We start from the raw sequence: 6,000 nt of genomic DNA on the forward strand, positions 1-6,000 counted from the left end.
GTTTTTCCATACACAAGCGGCTTTTCTTTGCAAAATGTGCTCAAGGCAAATGTCCAACACCAACTGAATTCCCATGGTTTTGTATCCACTGTTCTTCTCTATGAAGGAGAACAATTTAACATATAAAACCAGGCAAGATTAGGAGATTTCTCATCCTATCTTTGCCAATCTGGTTGCGACATGTTTATTAGCAAAGTGACATCTGTTTGAGGATAGGTTGAAACTATTTTGCTATGTCACAGAAACACTACATTTCCTATGTTACAAATACATTTTATCTTTTCTTTTCCCTCAGGCCCAGACTTTTCAGTGTAATAGACCAAAACTGTAATCTTTTTTTATAAGCCAATAATTTCTAGGTTCACCAACTGGAACATTTTGTTGTTTTAGGTTTGGAATCATCCATTATAATTTCTATCCTGCACAAGCTGAAGAGGCTCTTTGGAATTATCGTTTGATATTGTTTAATCCCAGTATTTGACTCCAATATTTAGCTCGTCATGGTGGACATAGTGATAACACTTAAAATTTCTGGCCATTTGTTCAGTTCTGCGGTCACAGCTCTGAGCTATTTCAGAAAGATAGATGAATACTTTCTTACTGATGATCACTGAGGACTGTGTCTATATATCCAAGGGAAATAGTCCTTTCCAGTGTGATTCTGTGTTGTCACCTAGCATCATTTTTCCAGGAATGGAGAAGAATTTGCACAGAGTAGTCATTCAGAGGAGGATATTATATTTAAAGGCATTATATAAATAAAGACAATTTGCCCCAGTACTTCTCAGAAAAGTGTTCATCTGCCCTGATTTGCAACCTCAGAAAATTTCTCGCCTTGGAATAAGTGTTCCAGGAAGAACAGAACTTCAGTTTCTTAATGAATGACTCCATTTCAAATCAAGATTTCATAGTTTTGAGTAATTCTTAAAATATTCAATTTGTATGCATACAATCCTCACACAATCATTGCTTGAAGAAACAACGCCTGTCTCCCGTTGTACGTGCTATGGTGGTGGTGTTCCTGGAAGAATCTTGACTCCAACTTAAAGTGGTATTTCTTACATTCTTATGTCTGTAATGAAGATGTCTTTTAATGAGAGAAGAGCACCACTATAGGCTCCACCTAGTATCTTCATGTAAATATGGTCCAAATGACAGATAGAGCAGTAATATTCCTGTTTTAGTGATCTTCGGTAAGTCTGGCCCAATTTTGCAGAGACTGTAAAATTCAGCCTTAAATTATTCTAAATGGAGAACTGTATGGGGTAACTTTCCATAACTCATCTATTATGGAAAGCCCTTTCTAACTGCATGAGGGATCCAGGTCCAGGAAGATAATTATTAAGAGATTTATGAACTATAGAACGTGTTTAGGCTCACTGACTTAGAATTTACATTTGGCTTTGGCGGGTACTTATAAATATGCTCTGGCTTTAGAATAATCCAACTTTTCCTGGGTGGTATCTCTGTTAATCTAGAGGTTCCCGGAACTTAATGGTTCCTTAAAATGCTCCCAGGTCCTACTTCATCCACACCTAGTACAGTATGACAGGATGGTGATATTTTGAGAATGTCTACGAAATGCCAAGTGAAAAAGTAATGCCAAGTGCTTGATTATGAGGTGATGTACACTTTCACAGCTTCTAACAGACAAGTAGATGATCCATGTATAGTTGCTATTGGGCTTAAAGTAATACCTGTGTTTGTATGAAGGGGATCCCCTGTATTGCTTAATGACCACCAAAGCAATGATTTAACTCACTTCTAAACTGTAGTAGAACTCTAATAGGGGCTTATCATGGTGTAACACTGGGTTTATGATAGTGTAATACTGCTCTAGCCCTTTTTTGGAGGTGTTGCCATAAGAAACTCCACAATCTAAAGGCGTAAACACTGGACTGGGAATTTGGACTTCTGCTTTTGAGTGCTCATTGATAGTCTAGGAAATTTGTGGAAGGGCAGCTTACCTTACTCAGTTTACATATATGTGTACACAACTGCACAAATAAAAGCGGACTGAAATGACAACTCTCTATGACCCTATTGTTGATTCTGATTCTCTTTTGTGGGCAGCAGGGGATGGGAGGGAAAGCATTGTGTGTCTTTAGCACATACAGATTAATAACCATCTGTATCTCCTTTTGGTGATGCCTGGATTAAGTCATCGGTAATGGCTCCAGCATTCTTCATTCTGACAGCTCGCTTGGTTTCCAGGGTTGTGATCATGCAGGGATTAGATCCTAATTTTTCCATCCTTCTTTGGGGACTGTGGGGAGAAAGAGTTCCCTGTGTGTTCATGTATTGGCATATCCTGCTGATTAGGTAAGACCACACACTCTATTGTTTTGATATTTGTAGAATAGTGTATGTGTCTTGCTGTGGCATTCTGATAGGGGCTGCCAAACAGCACGGAGCTGGTAATTAGTTCTTAGCGTATGGAACAAATTGAAGAAACTCTATTCCAATGATGCACGTTCAAAATTGATTTTCCTTTAGAGCTGAATGTCAAGGTTTAAAAATAGAATATCTCAGCTTTTCCATAAATGTGGATGGTGAATGAAGATCCAGTATCCAAATATACACAGGCAATTTCCCTTTTCCCATAAATTTCCCCCTTTCTGGGTCTAAAATGAAAATGCAGGCTTTTAGCCATTTGGTGGCTGTGTGAAGGCTGTATGCAACGTTCTCAATTACACCCAATTTTCTGTTTCCTGTACAACAGACTAGATAAAATGTTTGTTCAGAGACAAGCTCATTATTGTTTTTAGAATGAAAATAACAAAACATCCCAAGCCTTCATCCTCCAATGTAAACAATGTAAATTGAAACTTTAGATTCAAAGGCATAATTTTGCAAAGAAAAGCCTTGTTCTTACCCTATGCCTTTAAATGCCTTGGGCTCTGTGCTTTCTTAAACTCCCAAACACTCCTGGCTCTCAAACAGAACAATTGTGTGCCTGGGATAATTGCTTTCTGATAACAAAAGGTGAAAATACTTTTGGATCCCTGATACATCACAGCTAAAGTTTTGTCAATTAAAGCCGTATTTTTCTCTCATTTCTGTGGTCTTAGATATCGTATTCTTGTCTGTTAAATTGTTTGATTTAGGTTCCACTCTTTGGTTGATTCATTTGTGAAATGTTTTAAGCAGCAAAAGAACACAAGTCCCTACTCTGTTCTGAGCAGATAATGATTATACCACCAACTCTCTTCCCTTCCCTATACAGCGGCTCAGAGTGGTATTCCAGGGTTACATTTCTTTTTTCTTTAGAGCTTCTTTTTCATTCATCTTTCCTAAGACCTTTCTTATTAAACACTATTAAGCGAGCATAAACTGGAAGGGAAAAAAAAACCGCTGTGTGCCAAAATTCCTTACATCCTATGCATTTGGATGTGTAAAAAAATCGGCTATTTTTTTCCTTTGATCTTTCCTTCTTAGTGATAATTCTAAGCAGACCTTTTTTGGAAATAGATCTCTAAATTTTGGGGAAGCCTCCTCATTATATAGGTAAGCTTTACCTAACTTAGGAGTCTTGTGACCCCACTTTAGCATGGTGTTGCAATCAAAGAAATGCCTGTCTTGCATTCAGAATAATTGAAAAACAATTTACATCTTACTGTACTTCTATGCGGTTACATCATTTATAAGAAAGGAAAACTTGTTAACATGCTTTTCCTCATTTATCTCATTCCTAATATCTCCTACCCTTTACTGCACCCTGAAATCTCTCTCTGCAACCATGTCAAGCTTTCCCAAACTTTTGTGGGAAACACAGTGATATTTCTTGCCTCTTTCTGGATCAATTATTTATTAGGTAAATCAGTTTGGTCTCTCAGTACCTTTCAATTTTTATGCTGGAGCTTTTTTCCTGCATTCTTTGCAGCACAGAAGGATATAAAAACTGAACACAAAAGCAAGGATCTATTCTTCTTCAAAGGCAGGTGAGGGTGTGGGAGATAGGCAGGATGGCAAGCACATACATTTATGTAATTTTTTTTTTTTATCCTCATCACGTGCAGTAGTTAGAAGTTGGAGCACTATGGTTCTTAATCACTGAGCACAACTGAAACTCAGAGCTAAGAATGAGGACCTCCTCCACTTATAGGAACTGTGGCTAATCTTCATTTCCTCACCAGTCCCCATTTCCTTGGTTATCTCAAACCTACCTGCCACTGACCTTTAATGGCTGATTGGTAAGGATTGAAAGTAGAAGTCGTCACTATCTCTCAGCTTAACAACTTCACTCTCTATGCATACAGGCTCATTTATTTCAATTTTTTTTCAAATGCAAAGATGCTTATATCATACTCTGTTGTTTGAAACCCTCTGTGTTCTGGTGCCTTTGGATGATGTCCAGATGCATAACCTACACTCAATACCTCTGCCACATTTCCCCATAATATTCTACTCTCCAGCCGTGTTAATTTTCTTTCAGTCTATGGATTGCCATGATCTCTCTTACCTCTGAGACTTCCCACATCTCGTTGCCTCTGGTGAAATATTCTTCCGGCCCCATGTTGCTTTTTTGTGGCCAATTCCTTTTCCTGCTCCGTCTTGACTTAGACATTATTTCCTTTAAAAAGCCCTTTCCAGTCTCGCTGGACTGGATTAAGTGGCTCTGCAGTGAACTCCTTCGGCACCCTGAATTTAGCACAGTGTGTTGCTTGGCTAGTAAAATCCAAACTCTAGTTTGTCTTGCTCAGTTATATTTCACACTGCATGGCATGAATTAGGTCCTCAACACATGTTTGTTGAATGCCTACTGGATGAAGGATCTAATGTTTGTTGAGCAGCTACTAGGTGCATTGTGCACCAATCTAAGAAAAGACACCTATAAACTGGGTAAAATTTCTTCCCTGCAGGACTCTGTACACAACCCTTAGTGATGTGGGGTAAAGTAGGTCTGTTCCTCACACCCACCTAATATTTCTACTGTGAGCTATTAATGAAGATGTCGGTAAAGAAAACCCTTATCTCTTATCATGTGTCAAGCCTTGTCATAAACGTTTTACATGAATTATCACATTTAATTCTCACCCTAAATATTTTGTTGTTTAGTAGGTTGTGAAGTAGGTCCTCTTATTATAATGTTTGTTTCTTTGAAAGAGAAAGTTGAGGCTTAGGTAAGCCACATAGTAAATAGCGCCAGGATTCAAGCCCAGGCATTCTGGGTCTACTCTGCTAAACTAGTTTCAGTGAGTTGAATTCATTAGATAACTTGGGCCATTATGATGAATACGATAATTGTAAAACCTTATCATTATATACATTTTGCGAGCATACCTCATTTACTCCTCTGATCCATGTTATGAGCTACACAAAGTAGTTTTTACTTTCCTTCTTCAGCTGCTGGTAAAACTTGAAAACAAACTGACCAAATGTCTCCAATCAGCCTCGGTGTCCATAAAAAGATGAATGGATAAAGAAGATGTGGTCTATGTATACAATGGAATATTCCTCAGCCATTAGAAACGACAAATACCCACCATTTGCTTCGACGTGGATGGAACTGGAGGGTATAATGCTGAGTGAAGTAAGTCAATCGGAGAAGGACAAACATTATATGGTCTTGTTCATTTGGGGAATATAAAAATTATTGAAAGGGAATAAAGAGAAAGGAGAGAAAATGAGTGAAAATATCAGTGAGGGTGACAAAACATGAGAGACACCTAACTCTGGGAAATGAACAAGGGGTAGTGGAAGGGGAGGTGGGCGGGGGGTTGGGGTGACTGGGTGATGGGCACTGAGGGGGGCACTTGGCAGGATGAGCACTGGGTGTTATGTTAAATGTTGGCAAATTGAACTCCAATAAAAAAAAAACAATAAAAAAAATGTCTCCAGTCAATCGGCCAGTGAGCAATGAATGGAGCTCCAGAACCCGATTGTTCTTACTAGTTAAACATTTTTACTGGCTCTCTGTGGACTTGAGAATGAGCACCAAATGCTTTAACAAGATGAACAGGGTTCACTCCATCTTTTTTAGCTTCAGCTTCCACCAGC

General features: G+C 38.6%; 1 long non-coding RNA gene across 1 annotated transcript in view; it reads left to right on the forward strand.

Annotated features, from left to right (window-relative positions):
• LOC144307212 (uncharacterized) overlaps window positions 1-5,682 on the forward strand; it is a 29,077-nt gene extending 23,395 nt beyond the window's left edge. The window contains exon 3 of the long non-coding RNA XR_013374146.1: window positions 5,347-5,682. This is a non-coding gene — a long non-coding RNA (uncharacterized LOC144307212). The remainder of the gene's footprint in view (window positions 1-5,346) is intronic.
• The last annotated feature ends 318 nt before the right edge of the window (window positions 5,683-6,000 follow it).

The sequence above is a fragment of the Canis aureus genome, chromosome 38, assembly GCF_053574225.1.
Source record: "Canis aureus isolate CA01 chromosome 38, VMU_Caureus_v.1.0, whole genome shotgun sequence".
Lineage (NCBI taxonomy): Eukaryota > Metazoa > Chordata > Mammalia > Carnivora > Canidae > Canis > Canis aureus.